Consider the following 23184-nt stretch of genomic DNA (forward strand, 5'->3'; position numbering starts at 1 on the left):
AACACTTTCATTTTTTTTTTTCTCTGATTGCTTTGTCTGTACTGTCCTTTTGCAAGGTAAGTGGATTGGATTAGCTCACAGTGAAGTCCAAAACTGATGCAAAATACGCAGCAGCAGCAGCATGTGGTCAGGAGCAGGAAGGAAAAATGAGAAAAGAAAGGGAGAGAAGTGCCACCATCATGTATTGGCTAGGATGAGCAGAGGGATCTATCCACCCTGCCCCAAGGAACCTTCTTCTTAAAGCTATGTAGAAGCCACGCAAGGCATACAAAATGGAAACTGAGCAATGCTTCTTGCCAAAACCTCCATTGCACTATCCCAAAAACAGGGAGAAAAGGCTAGATTGAGCTGGGAGGGTAAAAAAATCCTCCTTAGAGCAATTTTACACAGGTGAGCAGAATTAGGACAGGATAATTGCTGCCCCTTGATTTAAAGTTGATAAATAATACAAAGTGTATGATATGATGTGTCAGATCATTGTAGAATGCAATGTCATACGATGTCACCAAACATAAATCAGCACAGAGAAGTTTTGTTGCAATTTGTACTCCTGCAAGATTCAATTTCCCAGCAGTTAATGGAGAGATAAGTGCCATGTTTGGAACAATTTAAATAATTTTAAATATTTCAGTTTATGTTCTCTGACCAGAAAAGAAATCACACAGGTCGGACAACAGAATTTTTGTTTGTCTTAAAGGGCCTTGTCTAAAAAAAAGAAAAATAAGTAAATGTTTATCTTATTTGCAGTGGGTTTACACTTAAATGTTGTACAAAAATGTATTTGTTTTGTGAAATGTAGCTCTTGGGTCTTAAAATATACTGAAAAAACAAGTTTTTTCCAGCACAAATTTGCCTCATTTAGCGCCTTATTTGCAATATTACACTTAAATTAGGCTTGTTTATGCACTTTAATTTTGTTCACCCTCTGAAGTAGTGAGTAATAGTTTGTTGGCACTGAATTTCCATACAAATATGAAAAACATCAAAGCGTGCTCAAGCAACTTTTTTAGAGCATATGCTGTTTTAATTATTCTTTTCCTGTGCCAGGAGCTCACAACATTCACACCACGGAATGAATGGATGTTTTTAGTACCAGTCAATGGAGACATACCCACTTTTAAGGTAAAGGAGCTCTTCGTTCCTGTTCAATTTGCTCATGAAGCTCCAGGGAGTGGCAAGGGGGAGTTTCTCAGTTCTGCTTGTCCTGCCAGGAAGAGTACAAGCTCCTATTGAAGTCCTCAAGCCTAATCCAAATACAGGATGTTCCACAGTGAATGCTGAAAAAATACTGCTGTCATTGGAACACAGATCTCCACAAAGCCTGTGAGCCATGGCCTTTTTAGGACCCTGCTGAACTCCCTCATGCTTTAGACATTTAGGTGATGCCTTAGGATTTTAGTTTTATATTTTTCAAATCCTGTAGTGCATTAGTGTATAACTCTAAACTCCACATAGAGTGTTAGTTTACTGTCTTCACACTTTGGTCTGACAAAAAAATTCTTCTAGGCCTGAAGTTCAAGGACCCCCTACAGTCTCAGGCCTGAAAAGTATAAACAAAAGTGAATTGGGAGGAGCAAATTGGGAGTATGTGATTTCATTACCTGAAGCTGTAACTGAAGGATTAACCCCTGATATGTAAATGGACCAAACATCTGTCTGAAAAACTCCTGACCATTGTCCATCTTGGGTGTAGCCTCTGGGAGGCTTCTGACTGCCCAAGATGTACCTGTTTGAACACCTTTAATAAATACTTGCTTTTGCTCTCTTAATCTTGTCTAGGCTCTATTTGAGACAGCCTTTCCAAAACGTCATAGGTACCTCATAGGGACACACACTACAGGACTGGAGGACCTGGAATGGGTCCTGCAAATGATAGTGCCAGACTGTGAGAAATTGACAGGGAAGAAAAAAAGAAAATAGCCAAGGAGAGCTCATTTGACTTCCCTGCCCTCCTGCACACACGAGTGTTGATGTAACTATGTGAGATTAAAAATGGGGAATACTTTCACATCTACTGCTACCTTTTTTCTCTAAAATGCCTCACCAACTGAAAATCTAGTTTCCAAGGGTGTTGAATCAAAGACACCAAGATGTATTAGTTTGAATTAGTTACAACACTGAAGTTGAAGTATTTGGAGAACATTAAACAGTCATGTAGGCGGCCTCAGAAATATAGTGTCAGTATTTCACTTAGCTCACTTCAAAAGATGCCCACATGAGGATTCAAGGCACTTTAACTAATACATTTTAAATTCAGACCTCAAATAAATTTGATTACCAGGTAGACAAGTTCTTAATTGGCCATAAAATCCTTTAAACCCTCTTTTTTTCTGAAATGGTTGTGGTATGCAATAGCACAAGAGGTAACAACGGGCCTCCGAAGGATGAGTGGCACAGTCTAAGGAATATTCCATTGGACAGAACTGAGTGGGGTGCCCACAGCAGATTCAGGATTGATGGGGTCAGTGCAACATATCTTGCAACCCAGGCTCCCACATACCTGCTGCTATGAGCAGGCAGCTACACCTCACCATAGCATGTTCACGCTGTTGTGTGAAAGGAGCATGGCTGCATCCTGCTGTCCTCAGCTAACCTCATGTTGTTCCTGAAGACCTTTCTGTCTGGAATCCCCTCAGTGCTGTTTCACACCTCCACTGTCCTTGGATATCCGCAGGTTCCCCTGCAGCCTTTAGCCCTGTGACATCCACTGCGAATTCTGTCTTCTTCTCCTCTGACCCACTGGTGTGGCCCCAGTGAGTGCTGCTGCTCAGAGGAATCTCTGTGTCCTCAGGCCCTCAAACACTTACTTGGTAGATGAGTATTTAATGTACTTTATGAAGTGTTGAAATAAATGGCAAACGACAGATAAAATGTTGAAAATAACATGCTACTCGACACTTTATGCTTCATCAGCTTTTTATTTCAACACTTTACACTCAAAGTGTGAATATGATAGGGTTTATCAAGGGCATTTATCTTTGAGTTATGTTAGCATGGAGGATTGTGATATAAAACATCCATGTTACTCACAGTTACAACATGCTGAATATTCAATGCACAGTTTGAAAAATTTGTTAAATCCTGTTTACTTTCATGTTCTTTTTTTAACCAAGGATGCATTGTAAGTCAGCCAAAAACCAAAGGTCCTTCCTCCTCTTAAAATAAATAGCAATACAAATTGACTGACTTCGGGAGTCTTGGTGACTGCTAAGTATGAAACTGTTTTATGCAGAAAAGCTGAAAGGTAGAAAAGCTGAAAGAAGAACCAAAGTCAGTTTCAAAGTATGATAGCTGAATTCGACATTTTCAGCACACTATTTAGTCAGTGTAAAACTTTTTTTGTACATTGTTAATTAGTAGAATTTGTATCACAATAAAATTCCGTGTTCCATCACCCCAGGCATCAGGAGTGCAGAAGATTCAAACACTTTGCCAAATAAAATGCCATAAAAATATCGAGTTTTTAAATATTCTCTTCAGCCAGTTTGCCACTTCTTTCCCATCATTTATAAATATCACAATATGGTCCATAGATAATGCAGAAGCTACTTTTCCTGTTTATATCTATTATTAGTGCATAATAATAAACCATTATTACTCTTATACACTATTAGTCCAATGTACAGAGCCATCTGAATCACCTGTTTTTATTACAGTTCTCACAAGGGCATAAATATAATTTCTACCTGGCAGCACATGAGAAGATGGAATAATTTCTGACTGGAATCAATACTGTTACTGAAAAAAAACCTTTACTTGCTCACAAGGAAGTTTCTTTAGAAATTCTACATGAAGGTGAATTGTTTTTCCCAATACAATTACACCTGTCCCTCTATTTCAGTGCCTAATAGAAAAAACTTTGATCACACCTTCAGAATGGTGTGATCTTCCTTCAGGTAGACAGAGCATGTGGTAGAAGTGGCCCAAGGAAAAGAAGAACTTTAAAGCACTGTGAGTTTCTTCTGGGACAGTTTTATTTGCCTAAGAAAACAAATACATTAAAACTGATTTTTCCAAAAGTTGCTGCTGGATTTAACATTTATATTTATTTGATCATAACACCAGTAATTTGTTTGGCATAGCTGAACTATTTTTTGAGCTTTTCAAATATTTAAAATGTCTATTTACACCAATATGCTTTCTTTCAGATGTAAAAATTTTTTTTTTTTTTTTAAGCACTGGGCTCCTCAGTGTTGAACAGCAGTAATGTATTCCAGAAATCATATTTTCAGGGTGCATTGTCAGAGGTACTGTTAACAATTTTGTGCCTCTCAACCATCTTCCTAGACATTATTGATATAATCATATGACACAAATGAGTTTATCTGCATGAGGTGATTCAAGATCCCACAGTGCTGGGCAGACATCACATTTTGCTGACTTTTGTATAACATCTGTCAGCAGACACAAATCTTTACAAGCTGCTGTGAGCAGTGGGTGTTCAGACATGTATCTGTGGGGAAAGAAAAGGAAAGGATATAGAAATATTATTTTCAGAATATGTCAAGTTTGTAGGCTTTAGATTAAAAACACATTACAGGATGTGGAGAAAGTGTGATGTTATGGAAAAGCTGCACATTAAAAAGAGGGTTAGGGTGATTGAAACTTGCTGGTAATGGGATAAAAAGTCCCTCTGAGCTTGATTTTCACCTGGTCTCCAAGAAGATTTTCAATATACTCTTGTTTTTTAGGTCTATATTACTGAAACAAAACACTTTGAACCTGAATGTACTTTAAAGGGTTTTGGATAGATATAATTTGAAACAAATAGAAAAACCCCTTCCATCAATGTTACGTATTTGCAAATCATTTTCACAAAACGAAAGAACCTGATTTTTCAAACACAGTACCTGAGCAGAGATTATCACCCCGCTGTATAAACAGATAGTTTAGTACACTGCAGCTAACATAAATATATGTTTTTAAGACCTAGGGTATAATGTAACTTCTGTGGAACCATATGGGTAATCACTTCATGCAACAGCTTGTGAGATGCTTCTTGTCCTTGAAAAGGGCAAATTTTCCATGCTAAGTCTTTAATTTGAGATTCCGTGTTTCTTCTGCAATCACCTTGAGAAGAGCAAGGGAACTGCAGTCTTTAGATTACTTTTAATTGCTTTTCAGCTATTATAGAGGAAAGATGTGCAATAACTCTGACTTTGGTCTTGCCAGAAGGAAAAAAAAATACTAATTATGCATTACATAAATTGTACTGGACCTGGATAGAGTTAATTTTTTTCAGAGCAGCTCCCATGGGGCTTAGAGTTTTGACCAAAACAATTTTGACAGAACACAATCTTTCAGGCTGCTGCTGATCAGTGCTTGCAGAGTGTCAGGTCCCCCTCTCTTTTTCACTCTGTGTCCCCAGGTGAACAGACTGGAATGCTCTGCAATAGGTTGGGAGAGGAGACAACTGGGCAGACCACCCAACAAACAGGAGGGCTTAGGAGGCTTAACCACATTCTTCTCAGGAACTGGCTGGTCATCATTCTGCTCATGGCAGGTGGTGAGTGGTTGACTTAGCATCACTTGGTTTGTTTTCTTCTCTCTTCTTCCACATATTCTTCATTTTATCTTACTATAACTACTACTAGTAGTAATGATTAATAATAATAACAATAATAATAATAATAGTAATAATGTTCTCTTGACTCCCCAAGTTTTCTTGCTTTTATTTTCCATTTCCTCTTCCCCATGCTGGGAGAGAGAGTGTGGGGGAAACAAGTGTGCAATCAGTTCTGTGGTGTTTAGCTGCCTGCTATGGTGAACCAACAGCTTATATACAGACATAAATCTACAAAGTTTTCATTAAGGCTCATGCATTTTCTCACAGACACCTGACTAACAGCATACACTCAGAATTCAGCTTCCTACCCCATCCTTCAGTCCCTCTGAGTCATCTAAAGAAATGCTTTTGTGTCTGTGGAGCAGATTAGTGTGAACATTTTCATGTTAATTTTTTTTCCCCTACCAAAAAATTTGGCATTGACACAACAAGGGTCAGTAACTGCAAGGCAGGGGTCTGGAATAAGGTGAAGTGGGTCTTCAATAAGCAAATTTTATTGCTAGGAATAAAAATTTTAATTATCCTCTAAATGCCTTTTATGATTTCTGTCCTGTGCAGCCGTAAATAAGCATCCAAACTGGATCAACACCTCATCATGTCAAGCTCTCTACAAACACATATTTCCAAAATTATTTTAGCCTTATCAGACATTCCAGTCTAAAACTTGGAGAGGAAGGTAGAATACATGGAAGACAAGTGATTTTAGTCCTAGGGTTAAGTGACTAATAGAGCTGGGATAGAAGTTCAATTAGCCACTGACACCTTGTCCATTCAACTACCATGAACTACTAAGAGATCTTCCCTTTCTTTAACTCCCAGAGCACATTTTTAATGGCATTCAGCATCACAAAATAACCTCTTCAGGTCAGAAAGCTTGGTATGAAAGACAGAGAGCATAATGCTCTCGTTAGAAATCTCAGACTTGTACTCTGGTGGTTTAGGACAGGATTGGTTTTGGTTTGTTTTTTTTTTTTTTAATTGTTATTTATTTATTTGTTTGTTTTATCTCTTTTATATCAAAAATATTTGGGAAAAAGCAAATAAAATCATGTTTTATTTTACAAGGTTGTTTTGCATAAAAGACTGCTTAACCTTTTTAACTAACTGGTAAAGAAGAGCAGGTTTTAAAACATTTAAAAATATATTTTTAATGGTTGTTGCATAAAATATTAGCAATTAAGTATTCTATGAACAGAATATTTCAGAAAAACCTGCTGCTAACAGTATGAACTATGTAGTGCATTCATTGCCCATTTAAAGCAAAAGGTGCCAGACTGCTGTTGGAAGCAGAGATGACTTGTTTGGGAAACTAAAAATGCTTTTCTTTAGAAAGCTTATAGTCTTCCTAAATTTATTCAGTGACAAAAGAATATGAAAATTTTGTAATGAATGCTTGTCATCAACAAGAGTTTAGGAACATTGAATTAAAGCTCAGGTTTCTCTGACTCTTGAGCTCCATATTTGGCAGACCATTTTTCTTCTTAGAAAATTGCATACTGACAGGGAATGTCACATGTTCATGATGTGCCAAAAAATACTTTCTCTGTTGTCTTGTAACTCGACTTTTGTCCTTTCTGTTTAGAAATGCTTCATGGGGCAGAGTTAGAAAAAGGGAATTTGCGCAATCAAATAGAAAAAATGCTGGGCAATCAGAGCAGAGTTGTGAAGCCATGCATCACACTTAAATGCTGAATAAATCATGTGTGAAATTACACCTGTTTATTTACAGACAGTGTGCAACAAAAGGAATAATGATAAAAAAAAATTTAAATCCTGAGACCACTTGACCAACTTTTTGCACAAACTAGCCAGCATGTTTAGAACAAGATTACACATTGAATAATACGGCCTGAGGGACTAACTCTGTTGCAGGACATCTACTAAATTACCTGCTATGACTTACGTTGACAAAAGGAATGGAAGAAGGAATGCTGCTGCGCATGAAATACCCTGCCTCGAAGTTGACCATGCTCTTAAGGCCCACCTATGTGGGTCTCCCTTGCAACATCCATAGAATATTCATATTCTGGAAAGAAATTAGTACATGGTCCTTTCTTCTTCTTTTTTTTCCCCTCTATTTGTTTTTTCTTTTTCCCCACTTCCATATGTAAGTCTTTTCCAGAAAGGAGAATATACAAAAAAGCACAAGTCCTAAAAAGACCTTTATCTTATGTAGACAGCTAATGTCATATGAATAGAAGTGCAGGGCTGGTGAAGATGAGAAAACATTTTCTTTTCATCTCATATCTACAGTAAATTGATTACAGTCCAAGCGCATCCCCAAAGAGTAAAGCAGCATTTGTCTGTTCTGTAAAACCAGCAAACATCAGAACCAGGGTAAAGAATCCTGCAAGTGATGCATGGTATCCCAATCCATCTGGTACACAACAAGTGTCTTTCAAATTCCCCTATATGAGATTCACCAGAAGGAGAGGTTTTGTGTTTTCACTGTTTAAAACCCACTAAGGGGAAAAAAAGGGTTCCCCTTGCCAAATTCCACTCCACTTGAAGCATAAAAAAAGATAATGAAGTTAATTCAAATACAAATTCAAATACTGCCTAGTACAGTATGTCTGAAAAAGGAAAATATCTCAGAGGATATTATTCCACTTCATTTGTGTTGAGAAGTTAAATCATTTGTTCAGAGAATGAGGTTATCCATTGGTTTTGTCCATTTCTCATGTTTTCATCTCAGAATATCTTTTCAGACCAGAGAGGCTGTATAGGTCACTCCTGCACAGGCCACCTTCTTTTATAAATCGTTGACCTAATATCAGGTAACAGACAGTTAAGCACTAGGCTCTTTGGGGAATTTCCATTTAGTGCAGCCTCTTGTATAGTTATGTATTTTCAAAATATCCAATGGGTTACCTTGGCTTCAAATAGAATTTTCCTTTAATCTTCTTCATAGAAAATCTTTTCACTTAATATTCACATTGTCTCACATAACACTAATCTTTTCAAATTTCACTTTAAAATGGTACAAGGCCAGGTCAGATGGGGGTCTGAGCAAATTCTAATGGAAGTTGTCCCTCTCCATGATGGGGGGGGTTGGAAGTAGTTGAACTTTAAGGTCCCTTCCAATTCAAAGCATTCTATGATTCTGTGAATGCTCAGCATCTTTCAAATTGTTCTAAAGCCAAATGCCTAAGTTGTTTCTCTCAGGTGATGTAAGTGCTTCTGGTCCATAGAGTAATGGTGCCTAGCAGTGCACAGATCTGGTATTTCTGCACTTACAGAAGTAAAGTTTTTGTCAGCTTGTAGTTTCCTCAGCTCCTGTGAAGCACATTTTCTTTTATTCTCATTTGTAAGGAAATCTCAGCAGCGGTCAAGGTTTCTTTGTGCACAAGGATTCTTGCATATTCTTTGACTTCACAAATGCCACATTTCACCTGCCCTTCCTATTTCTTCTTTTTCATGTTGCAGACAATTCATCTTCTTGGCATTTATTATGAGTCAAAGTTGACCAAACCAATCTTCCAAGGTTAATTATTAATTTGATTCATCAATAATTCAAGCATTTTTTCCAGCTATGTGATGTCATCTTGTTAGTTAAGGACCTTAACTTTAGATTATCTCAAGTCATGCTCTCTACCTTATTTATCATTCTTACTGTCTAGTTTAAGAATATGATGAAAAGCTCTAGGGATTCTATGCTTCCTTATATTATATATATCAGGCTTTGGACTTGTTAATTTTTTCTTCAATGCTGCAAGAGTCTTCAGACTCTTACTTGCAATTACATTATCTGAATGCCATTTGACTTTGCAGCTTTCCACATAGTTTCCAACCAAGCTGAAACAAAAGTCAATGAAAAGGACAAACATCATTGTTGGCTTCTTGCTTTCTTCAGCAGCCAGCAGAGCATACATACACAGTCACTGCAGCTTCCGTCTGGTTTGAAGTTGACCTAGCTGTCCTCCCTTTTTACTCTTTAAAATGCCTTCTGTCTGCAAATTATTTTGCTCACCTGATTTGCTTTCCTGATTTGCATCTCAGCAGATTCTTTTTACCAAGTCAGTTCAACTATATTAATGTAGTCCTTTCTCTCATATTTCTTCTTCTCATGCATTATTCCACCAGAATTGACTAACAGTTTCTTTAACATCAGAATTTTCTTTAGTTGCAGTGATTATTCTCAGCTTAACCATTTTGTGCATTTTTTCAATTTTTCATTAGTCACAATATCATAGAATGGGTCAAGTTTGGAAGAATCACTGTGGTTCATCTGGTCCAATCTCTCTGCCCAAGCAGGATCACTCACGCACATGGCGCAGGATTGCATCCAGACAGCTCTAGAATGTCTCCAGTGAGGGAGACTCCACACCCTCCCTGGGCAATCTGTTTCAGTGCTTGGTCACTGCACTGTAAAAATGCTCTTCCTCACATTCAGGTGGAACATTCTGAGCATCAGTTTCTGCCTGAGCCTCCCTTACCTCTTGTCCTATTGCTTGAGACCAGCAAGAAGAACCTGCATCCATCATCTTGATAACCTCCCTTTACATATTTATACACAATAATGTGGTCCCTTTTCAGTTGTCTCTTCACAAGTCTCCCAACCCTTCCTCATAGGAGAGATGCTCCAGTCCCTTAACCATCTTTGTCTGTGTGATCCTTGAATATCAACCATCTCTCTCGGACCCCTCTTAAAGTATAGACACTTTACAGAAGAATTTAATTGTGTCAATATCCCAGTAGGTCTTCATAAGGATACTCCATAGTCCTTTCTTGTGATTATGTGACTGCTTCCACTTGCTCAAGGCTTTCCCTTGCCATAGTTCTCCCCTTCCCACACCTTATCTCTTTTGGCCTTGTCCCCATCCCCCTTTAAATCTAGTTTGAAATTCCATACTCCTGATCTCTTTAAACTGAGTTTTCTTTCTTTTTTACGAGTCTCATTCTAGGAATGCCGTTATTCCTTACAATGATGTCATCATACTTGCAGATTTTCCCAGAACTATTTCTTTCTGTATCTTAATCTTTTTAAAGTTTATCCAGCTATTTCTGTCCTTAGATCTTCTAAAACTTTTCTTTCCTGCATTTGATTTTGCTTCCCTGAATATTTCTTGTCCAATCTGTAATGAGATTTCTTCATCAACACAAATTAATGGACTGGAAAATGTCTAAATGGTACCATGAATGCCTTCCTCATAGACCCTTCTTTTCATCAAAATTGAATTGTGTTTCAACTACAACCAATTTTGGAATCTCAAAGTTGGGGTTTTTTCACTTAACCCTCTTTCCCACAGGGCTTTCATGAACAACAGCATTTTCTACTCTCCTGTTTTCAACAGCCAATGCCTTTACTAATAATAAAGTGCTCTCTCTTCCTTTTAGTGTGGCTAAATGGTAAATTCCATAAAACCTTCCAATGTCTTCTGGAGAAATCCACCTGCAGCCTGTAATCAAACTGTGCATCTCAAGGCAATTCTGAACTTTGCCCTCGACAATATGAGAGAAAGCAATGACTGAGTGGGGATGCAGTAATGTTACCAAGAATTACATTGGTTTTAGTATTTTTGTCAAGTAACAGAACATCTCTTTTTTAAAAGTAACAGCCCCTTTTGAGAATTTTCAACTACCTGCACTGACAAACATTCCTCTCTTCTGTTAAAATAAGATCCATAAGGGACAATTGAAATAATAATAAGCTACCATTTTGCAAGAATTTCTTTTGTAATATGATGATTTCACCATTAAAATAATTATGTTTTTTAAATGATTAGCCCTCACAGTCACTATTTAAAAGTAAACTGTGTCTATTGTTCTTGAATTTCTGATCAGTTTTGTCTCATGTAATGGGTGGGTTGCTATCAGATGTTTGGCAGACTACAATGCAAATTAAGTTTTTTAGTCTGTGGAAATATCCATTAACCATACACATTTCCAAACTTCAAATGCATGCTTGAAAATTACAGTTGATTAGATGCTTTGTTGTGAATCGCAGGACAAAAGCTGAAAATCCCGCTCTGCTTTTCATTTATTATATCAAACAGTGATGTTATTCCACCATTGTAGAGCATAAAAGGTGTGTTCATGTTTGAAGAACATAGTGTCCATAAGGTTTAATCTGCAGTCTTATGTTCAGAGGGTTTGTAAATCGATTCTTCACTCGATGCTGTAACTCTTGTCGATTGAAGATAAATGGCTGAATTCCAAGAGAATACCACACAAAGAAAACCATTAGCCCTGACAATTCATAAACAAAGTAAAGAATATTATTCACTCCTTGTTCTTGTAAAATAGTACCCACTTTTCAAACAATATAAAGGAAGCTTACTTAAATTGTTGAAATTATTTAGTCAAAATGAGTTTGTTGATGAACAAATGTACCAAAAGAAAAAAAGATTGATTTCTTTATAAGAAGTAAAATGAGGGGGAAGAGGCAGGAGAAAACTTTAACGTAGTCCCAACAGCAATGTTAATAGCTGTAGCTTTGTTTTCAGCCTTTTTTCTTTTATTATCTTCTTGCTGACCTATTTCTTCACTGAAAAAAAGAGTGTCTGAAACACATTGAATGCTTTTAGGTCAGAGGTTCCCAGCATCTGTGCACCATGGTGACACTCTCAGGAGATTTTCAACCAGCAAGAGTTTTCACAAATCTCTCATGAAAACTTTTGGATTACCGGAGTCTAGAAAGGTTTGGGCTTGGTGTGGGGTTTATTTTGCACTATATGCATTTGTCTTCAGCCTTTGTGAATTTGTGATTCCCTGGATCACTTGGCTGCCTAGTCCCAGAAATTAAAATATATTTTACTTTTCTTTCTGTGACATTAAAAATGCATTGCAATGAATAATATAGTAGGGCTGTGTATAAAACTAAAGCTTCTGCATTCCTTTTAAATGTTTGTTCTTTAACAGAGATTCTCTGAGGGAAACTTATTGAAATGATGAACAGTAATTTAATTTTTTATCATGAGCATTAGTGGAAAATAAAGGACAAAAGTACTTTGCAGGGCTGAAGAAATGGAAAAGATATTTATCATGGGAAAATACAGCATCCAGGCTGAATCTCCGGCAGTGCACATTCTTTTTCTGTTCAAAGAGTGGCAATAAGGAGATTAATATTTAGAGTCTAGAAACATTTTCTATTTATGCCATAAGCAGCAAGTACTAAAGTAACTTGCCATGAAAGTGTGCTTTAAAAAAGTATATAGTAAACAGATGAAAGCAAAGCTTTTGTGAGATATCATTCCTAAATTTTGAAAAGAAATTCAGTAACTATTCCGAAGGAATGATAAAAGTGAAAGCAGGTCAAATCATTAACCTGTACATATCAGTATTTCTGGTGCAAGCAACACCTGCACTTTTGGAAGACACTTAATGAAAACTGTTCCAGGATTTCTCCAGCTGTTCAAAGATTTGAAATATCATGCTACATCACTGCAATTTCATGGAGAAAATTTAAACACTGCTGAAAGACATAGTAACTGTTGAAATTAAGACATGTATAGAACTCTTCAGTTCAGGTACCATTTTTGATGTTCTTCTTCACTCATGCACAACCTTTTCTGATTTTAGTGTGAACCTCTGCATAACAAGGAATAGGTCTTTGCAAACTGCCAAATGGCAGGAAAAAAGATAAAAGCAGTGATGTTCTTCCCCCTTCCCAAAAGAAAATATCAGCTGATAAATCATAGTCTAAAACTACAGAATCAAAATATTATTTTATTTTCTCTACAGAAACCTCATGAATTGACATCCTTTATAAAAGCCAACATGTAGCTTGGTTTCAGTAGGTCAAAAGGATTTATTGAGGCACACATTGACATTCCATTTCTGCATGACATGGTGCTATCCAGCTTTACAATATTTTGCATAAAATGTAGATAAGCTTTTTCTTTAGGACAATCTCAGACCAAGCCCAAAGATACTTTAAGATTTTGCTGAGCTATGCAGAATATCCATCAATAATGTTGTATACAGTAAATTGTGAATAAAATACTGGGGGTTTTGGAGCACTCCTTTAAAAATGTCATCTGTAATCATGAATTGCTAGTGACATTTGTGCATCAGTTTCTCCCAGTTGTAGTAGCCACACATCTCTTTCTTTCTCTCTCTCTCTCTCTCTCTCTCTCTCTCTCTTTTTCTCTCATGCAACACACACATGGATAAGAGACATGGATAAGAGAAAAATAATTTTCCTGTTACAAATTAAAGTAATTTTTTGCCTGCCACTATATCTCAAAAACATTACTATCCTCTATCAATTTACCAAACTCAGAAAAAGAATATCTGTAATGATGAGAATTCCTATGTGATCTGTTCCCAAAATCTTAGTTAATCTATACCGAAAATGCCATTTTCAATCTGAATGTGCTTTTAAAAAGTGCTAATCCTTTTATTTTTGTCCTTCATATTACTCAAAGGACAATTATTGTTGAGGAAAAATGGTACAATGAAAATTGTATAATATTCAAAGGTACCAAGATTTAGAGCATGCCTTTTGCCACTCTTCTCACAGCAAATCATGTAGAGTAGCAAAGATGTAAAAATTTACAATGGTCTCACCAAACTTGCAGCATTCTGCACTTAGTTTACCAGGTCTGGAAATTCAAATCAGTATGCCTAAGTCAGTGATGGAAAATGCTTTGCTATCAATGCCACCTAGCCCATGCCACAATATGGGGATGTCTCTCAGCCACGTGCAAAGGAATGGGAGACTGCTAGGGCAGACCTAGTTATGCATAACTAGGAGAGAATGTAGCCTTGCAAACACCAAAGCTTTCTACATAGCACATCTCAGTTACATCACTGTGCACCTCTACATTTTTCGTGCAGCTTCCTGAAGTTTTGAAGGTCCTCAGCTTGAAATTATTATTAAAATCTTCATTTGAGAGGCAAGGGTTTACTACTGCTCTTTCTCAGAAGAAGGCTGTGCCAAAAAACGAGGGTTTGGTTTTAAACACATCTTTGTGTAATGCAATCTGATTTAACCACTGAGTCAAAGATTCATACAGAAAGATTTTAATCCTGAAACCACTGGTATGGCTGCCCTCAGTGGACATGTGTTCTGCTTGTGTATATATACGTGTAGTCGTGAGTTTTATGGGTACTAGACCAAATAGTCAAAAACATAGTGTATATGCTACTGATTATGTTACATACCATGAGACTAAGTAGAACAGCAGAAGTAGGAAATCTAGTGGAAAACTTATTTTTACACCACAGAACTGAAGAAGTCTCCTGGCAAGAAGAAGCCCAAGAGTTTTCTTTCTTAAGAAAAAATGTGAAATCAATTTGGAAAGTGAAAGTACAGGTCACAGGAAAAGCAGCTGCAGAGCAAATAGACAGAAGGAGTAGTTGCATAGAGAAATATCAGGTAGGCCTATTTTTTGAAAGCACTTGAAAACACTTTGGAAAATAACAACGGTCTCCAAGGACTCCGGATGGAGAAGTCTCCTATTTAGTAAGTTGCCCTGAAAGTTCTAAAATACAAGCAGCAACTTGAAATGCCACCTTTTCCCATCTCTAATCTCTCTAGTGACTGCCCAGCTAAGAACCTGGGGATCTCATAGCAAGCTATGAGACTGTTAAACTTTTTTGCACCTGAGAGAGTAAAACTTGTCACCTTGAACAGGATTTTCTTCATGGGAATCCATTACCCTGTGGATTGGAGTCAGGACTTTTCTGTTATTGCCACCCAAAATGCCAAACCCAAGTGTAACAATTTTGTAATGAAGACATGCAGTAGGAAAAGTACCTCCAGAAGGGTGAGGAGCACCAGCAGGTAGTGCTATTTTACAGGGTCACAACTTGTAAATTGCCTTGCCTGTGGCACTGTGACTTTGGGTAAGCACCCTGACTTACCTGACATTTCTTCTTTGTCTTCTCTAAATAGCAAACTAGCACACTTTGGTGCCAAAGAGTTTTTTAGATGTTCAATCACTGCATATACACAGTTTTGAGGATAATACTTTTTGTGGATACTAACATTGATGTTTTAATATTCCAAGAAGTGGTTTTATTTTTCTCCTTTAGTACATGCCAGTGACCACTCTGTATATAAGAGTTCTAAAGAGTTCACAGAGTCAACATTGAGCAGGACTCTTTTGTAGATAACCCAGTTTTGAAGGCAGTATGAAAAAGGACTATAGAGTTGAGAAAAGTAATGTGTGGAAGAGGTAGGTAATGAATAATTAGGAATTAAATGTAAAAAGAATAAGGCATCATCCCATTAAATGGTGAACTATGACCCACCACTGCAATGCACTGTGAAAATCAAAAGTAGGAGGGAATTTGAAGATAAATTGTATTAAAGAGAAGTAGGAATTTTAAAGAAGACAGTCATTTGCTTAGGCATAGCATAAACTGCTGACTGCCTCAAAATGAGATTATGCTGTCTGGAGAAAGCCTGCCTTACACTTATGTTCTTTCTTAAACTTTTTTTGCTCTGCCCCTGCCAAGTGGACATGTGATCCTATGCAAGGTGACCCTTGGCTCTCATCTAGTTGAGCAATTCTTATGTTCTCACAATGCAGGATTAGCTCCCACTGGGAATGAGAACCACAGCACTTTCTCTCTTTCCGCTTCATAGTGGAAGGAAGAAAAAATAATGGGAAAAAGGACGTGACTGCTTGTGACTGCAGGCCTCAAGCCAGCTCAGCAATGCTTCTGGGAAAGGAAAAATGGGATGTGAGGTGGATGAGAGACTGGTGCAGAAGAGGAAGTCTCTACAGACTGCATGCATGAGGAGGAAGTAGCACACAACTGGACCCATCATCTGGGTAACCTAACATCTAAGACTCCAAATTATGGTCTAGTCCTTTAATAACATCCTAATACCCTGCAGACAAAAAGCAATGCTCCTTGAATCCATTTAGTCACATGGAAAAGCAAGCCTGCAGTTCCTAGTGGATATAACAATCTCAGAGAAGTTAGCTAAAAGTGAAGTTAGCTTTAGAGAAAACGAGAAAAAAGGGTACCACTGTACCCTTTGTGTACTAGTAGGATTCACCCTGCTGTGTGAATCCTTACTAAGGCTGTCTCTAGAAATGTTCATGCTGACTACAAGTAGTCTTCTATCTCTGATTGCTAGGGTTATTTTCCTACATGATGAGAAGAGCATACTGAAGGAAATCACAATAGAGGTTCTTGTTCTATGAATATTTTTTTGAGCATTGGCCTGATGTCTCCAGTGTTTCACAAGCACTAAAGCTACTAAAAATTTTTACTAGAACAGAGAACTTTACTGCAGAAGGAAGACTTTTTTTTCCCATATGAAATCTATACTGAATGAAAAAATTTATAAGTCTAGGAACATCTGGATAAAAAAATACCTGAATCTATTTCTCAGTTGTTCTATACAATTGTTTCTCCGACTTCCCCAAATGATGTTTTGATGCTGCTTTTTTTTTTTTTTTTTTTTTTTTTCACAGATCATGCTATGCTTCAACACAGGTACAAAAATTTACCTATCGCTTTATACCTCTTAATCTCTCTGGCTCTTTTCTCTGATTTGCATAAAAGGGGGGAGAGTAACATGGTTAAACTGTTCAGCAGGTCACTGTTTAGCAGTAAAGTGACTGAATTCAAATTCTGGAATAAGTTCCAGATGGCTGCTTCCTTTAAGTTCGGCGAAGGAGGGCTGAGGCGGCGGCAGGCGCATCATCCCTTTGCTGGGAGCGATCAGCAGCGCTGATCAACAGCTCCATCTCCTGCCCGACGGGCAGCACGGCACCGAGGCGAGCCGCAGGAGCCACTGTCTTCACTGCCTCCTTCTGCTTAGGCAGAAAACATATGCTGAAATTTGGATTTTAAGTATTCTTCTCAGCTGTTTCTGACCTTAACTTCTCACTCTTTTGCTGGCAGCAAATTAAATGGTGCAGAAACCTAAAGTACCTAGATAAACCCCCAAAACTGCTTTTAAAATGTTGTTGTTATTATTATACATTTAAGCCTCTCCAAAGTAAAGAAATAAGGTGCAAATAATGCCACCCTTATGTCTATATATATATATATCTATATTTATATATATTTATATATACACGCACACATATGTAGTTGAATTTCTAACAAGGCTTTAAAAATATGCTGCAGACAGAGACAGAGAAGGATGAAAATAAATATTTTTTTTTATTTCAAAGTCTTCCTTAAATTGTGTAAAATCAATACAGCACAAGAAAAACATATACTGAAGGATCATAGCTAAACTTTAGTGCTAAGCACCTCACTGTGTTCTCTGGAGTAGGAAAGTTCAAAGAACACCATGGCCTGGTAACCACCAAGCAGAACCTCCCGCTGGCAATGTTGTTTATAGCTGCGAATTGAAAATCAGTCATAAAACTGTTTCATATGCATTTCTCTAGTAGAGGCATTAGTGTGCATTGAATGACTTATGCCTTTTGAAATCTGTCACCTACTGCATTCAGCTCTCACCATAAATTCCCTAGAATAAAGTGGATAATGGAATTGTTTCTCGTCTCTCCCCTTACATTAACTGAAGCATTTCTTACATTCATTGCCACTTTCTGTTTTCTGGCTTTCAATAGCAACATTAATAGAAGTGGAGGTGTATTATCTTATCAGGACTTTATATTTTCAAATATCCAGGATGCTCTCACATCATCTGCTTCCCACATAAAAGCTGACTGGGAAAAGAGAGGCTTTTCTCCCCACAATCAATATCTGAACAAGTGCTATCCAGCAAAAACATCTATAGTCTAGACATTAAAGCAAACCTTTCAGCAGCACATCCTGATTTCTGCTATGTAGCATGACCGTGGCAGTTTATTAAAGCTTCTCTTTCAGTCTCTAACTTAATGCTTTGTACCATGCATCCCAGACCTTGGAGGCTTTCTTCCCTGTAAGAAAAGAAATAAGGCAAAGCATCAAACAAGTGACAGGTCTGGTTTGAGATTGAAAAATGTGACTCAAAACTTCTAATTATCATCTAACAAGACCTGTAATCAGGCACGGCAATGAAGAACCCACAAATCCACTGAAACAAGGGACGAGCAGCAACCAGCCCCAGCAAGACAAGACAAACTGAAAGACAGCCTTACAAGTTTTCTTAAAGACTTTTGCTTTTAGGGAAAAGCACAGTGTATGAAAGTCCAGAAACAAAAGCAAATACCATCTTCCCCATGTGAAGCCAAACAAAGCCCTTCCCATCAGTGTGGCCTCTTTCTACAGGTATCCAGAGGTTTTGTTTTCCAGCTGAATATGCCTCATTTATCTGTAATGTCTTCACACACACCTGTACCTGCCTCCTTCACCTAAGCTGAAAAAGGAGGTGGGGGTCTTAACACCCAAACTTGTCACAGCTTTCAGAGACATAAGAAAGAGGTGAACAGGGAACTTCCCAGCTTGAAATTACTGCTTGATGGAGTGAAAGGTCTCCTAGTATATTTTTGGACATTTTCTGATTGTTTGCAGGCTGTGTTCTGTTTTGCTGCATATACAAATTATACTACGATTTCCAGTCATTCCCAGGATTTTTAACAAAACAAGGGATAGCAGATTATGGCCCTTCATCATTATATTTAATGTCATTTTGGTGAATGGCAATGACATGCAAGTGAACTATTTAGTATTTTCTCTGCAAGGACAGAGGAGCTAAAGATGGTGATTACAAATCACTCTGGGGCATGCCTGCAAACTCCAAGTAATCCATTGAAGGGAGATAATGCTAACATATAATGGGAGCAAGGAGATCAGTATTCCCTTTTCACTGTAATACTAGGAAACATCAATATGCATTGCTCTACTAATACAATGTGTGTTGTTTAGCAAAGTCAGAACAAGGCAAAAAAAGAACAAGATTAGAAACCCAGGAAAGCATGTCCTGTGCACCGATTGGCTGGAAAACACTTCTGTGCTGCAGCCGAGCAGCTAAAGCCCAGAGACTTGTTTCTTTACTACCAAACCAGAATGTCAAAATCAGAGTTTCTCTCTATTGCCTCAGAGCTAATTCTTACCACAAATCGTGGCTTTGTTAGCATGTACAGTAGTCTTTGCTTCCTGGAATTTCACAGGCTGTGTTTCCTAGTAATTAAAGTCTAGGATGCTGCTAAAGCCTGCTAAAGACCTATCTCCTAAGAAAACTTTTCTCACTTCTAGTTCTCTATTCTCTAAAACAAAATACTGCAGCACAAAATTCCTGGAGGCATCGTGCAGCAGGGCAAACATCGTCACCCTTGGGCTGACGTGAGCTTGTAGGAGCTTTGGCTGAAAAGCAGGCAGCAGCTCTTTTGAGACTGCATCCACAGTTTTGGCTCTGTAGCCTAGCAAAGCTGTGCAAAAAAAAAAAAAAAAAAAAAAAAATCTAATGCAAACATTTATTTTTTTTCTCCTGTCCTGCAGGCCTTAACCAGTTATTATCTTTGTTAATACCTTCAAATCCTGTTTACAGTCTGCTATGTGTTATATGCATTTTCTGTGTCCCCACACTGTTTTTCCACTCACACTTTTATTGCCCTTCTTATGCTATAATTTCCAGTCTCTTTGATCTGAATACCTGAAGAATAATGTTCAATTCTTCTTTCACAGAGGAGAAAACCATGTAAATATAGCTCTATGAATCATGTGGGAAAATAAGTTTTTATTTGTTTAAGTTCAGCGTTTAACAGGAGTCAAGTAGTGCAGAGTTAGGGGAGATTGACATCTTGAAATGTGGATTGAGTCTATAAAACCATTAAAATTTATTTTCCATTGGAGAATTGTGAGGTTAAGTCATTAACTTTGTGAATTTGCAAAGGTTTCCCAGAAGCTTACTCAAATTTAGTGTTTGTATCATGTTAAATCTATTCTCCTTATTACCCTAATAGCATAAATGACCAGTCATGCAATGGAGAGTGACAAGATTTTCCTAACAGGGCCTCTGAAAATCCAGGGTCACTTTGAAACTAAGTAACCTACAGAAACAACTGTATTAAAACAATATGAGTTTTGTGAAGCTGGTATTCTCTTAGGGACTATTCCGGTTATTTGGGTTAATGCATAAACAGTCAGCCAATCCAAAGCAACCCTTGAGTGGTTAACACAGAGAAGTTTGTCTTTTTGTGGCATGTGTGTTCTTTTGGTTTTGTTTTGTTTAACAAGGGCAATAACAATGAACATAACAAGCACTCTAAAGGACAGTGATGATGAATGCAGAAACTCCAGATTTCCTATTATCATTTTAAATATTTAAGGATATAACAAGTCTTTAGCATATTGATTTACTTTTATTACCTTCTTTGGCGGATACCTGAGCACTATACTCCCTTCCCATGAAAATTTAAAAACAGCCCACTAGTTGTTCTGTATTCCACCACCCAAGAAATGTTGTGTATCAGCAGGGACTCTCTCAGCTGCCCTCCAGCACAGCAACAACAAAACACAGGAAAATTCTGGTGCATAATTAGGCCTTTCTAGCCATGTTTGGAAGGTACAAGAACTGTTCTAAACTGTAAAGGTTATATAGTTCTTCATACTGGAGGTCTGAGGGATACAAAAGGAGTCTCCACACTCCATCAATGCATTTCTGAGCTGAAATACTTACTTTAGAACTTGTAGCAGAGACCTTTTTGTTGTAGAACAAGGGAAAGTGAGAATAATTTTAAAAATACTTCATCTCATTTATGTCTTAGAAATCTTGCCTTAAATCAAGGTCCTGAGAAATGAAAAGATTTTCTCCAGAGTCTTGTGAGGAAAATAGGAGGTTTTTTTCCCCCATCTACAGAACTTATCTCGAGGACTTGAAACCATACCTAGCCCAGTTACAAATTTCTGTGAAAACAGGGCTGTAGGTCAATTGTTTGTCTGGAGATCCCACTGATAAAAAGGCAGCAGGCAAAAAAAAGCTCTCAAAAATGTACTTTTTTAAGCCTAAAAAGTCAGTTCTTAATCTTTGAAAGACCCAATATGTAACTTTTACATTGCAATATGTTCTAAGGTGTGTTCAGACAGCAAAATGCTCATCTGAAATTGTCTCAAGGTATGTGCATCTAAAACCACTCAGGTTGCTAGGGTATTTCAATTACATTTATTTTGAAGTAATTATTTCTTTTCTACAGCAATGCAGAGTGCATAATTGTAGTCCTGCATCCAGCTGTGGCTTAATTGCAGCAATATTTGCTGGTAGCAAAAAGGGAAATTATTGATGGAGTAAAAGGTATTTGCTATGTTGTACTCCCTCAGCATTTTTCTCAGCAAGGTAGAATTAATGGGGGAATGGGTGACCTCTAAATGTGCCTGAACTCCACTGCATTCTGAAAGGATCATTGTCCAGAAGGCTGTTTAAGATAATTTCCTTAAAAGGCCATTGGCAAGTGCCTAAAACCTCTATTGATCCTGTTCCAGCAGGAAATATCTTAACTTCCCCAGTCTGAGCAACTAAAGATTTGAGAACTTCTTAGCTGCACATGTGGCCCAAACTGCTTAGAAGTGAGAAAAGCTGAGAAAATGCTTCCTGTTAAATATAGGGAAAGGAAAATCTTGATGATTACAGATATTCAGCAAAATGCTTGGCAGAATGAAAACCTGCCTTTAAATGGATGGTGGTTGAGAGCACTTAGCCAGTGCTAGTCAGGAACATCATATGAGTTCGCTTATTGCATAGGTTTTTGATAAGAAAAGAAAAAAAAACCAGAAAATTACTGAGACTATTAAAAGATTATCCAGCAGCAGAAGATGAGACGGATTCCCAAGCACAAAGGAAAGAGGAAATGAGTTATTTAGAAAAGAGGTATTTATACCTGCTGTGGATCTGTCCATAAGGATTATTTAGACTAGGAAAGCAGTGAATCCCAGGGTACAGAGAGGAAATATTTTTCTAAAGACATTTCTTATACTTTGGGCATGTCTGACTGATACACAATGGTGAACATATTTGGGAATGTAACTGCAATGTTAGAAACTGAAGTCCAAGATTTTTGCTTTGCTGACATTTTCAACAGTCCCATTTAGCTCATATGTGACTATGGGTGTTACCTTTCTGGTAGAAAGTCTTTCAAATTTTGATGCTTCCACCAGTCTCTTAGCTGCTGCCTGAGCCTATTTTGTGTGTGGAGCACGATTCTGTGGTCAAACTGTTGACCCAAAATGGGAAAAAAACTTTGTGACATGAGCAGATGTACATCTCTCTGTGTCCATCATACCCAGCTGTGCCATGATGAAGGCACCCTCAACAGTAAATGGCCTCTCACCACAGGATAAGAAGCATCACTTGCAACACCAACACATCAGAGGCAACTGCATCAGATCCCATTCAGCTATCCAGGATCCTGTAAAGTATCTATCAGAAGAGTTGGTTTCTTCACTCTACACTTATTCTTTATCTCAAAAACTGTACAGCTGGGATAATTTTAAAAGGCACTTTACCCACTCTAGCATATCCCCCAGGCTTGTGGTTCAGGCACAAGCAGGAGCCAGTTCAGATTACACAGACTGGATATGTGAAAAGATTTTTCCATCTCTTAAGTGGCTTCCACACTGACTAGTGGGTATAACCAGGTGAAAGTGATCTTCATTGGTGTGTTCTATGAGAAAGGCATATATGACTTAGCAACCTAACTCCAGGAACGATGAAGAGCCAATATCTTGTTTGAAGAGCATATTTTGTTTGTTAGGTCATTTCACTTCTCTGTTTTGAACTGTTCTGTTTCTTTCCTGATCCAAAACAAACCTCACTAGGA

This window comes from Haemorhous mexicanus, chromosome 1, assembly GCF_027477595.1.
Source record: "Haemorhous mexicanus isolate bHaeMex1 chromosome 1, bHaeMex1.pri, whole genome shotgun sequence".
NCBI lineage: Eukaryota > Metazoa > Chordata > Aves > Passeriformes > Fringillidae > Haemorhous > Haemorhous mexicanus.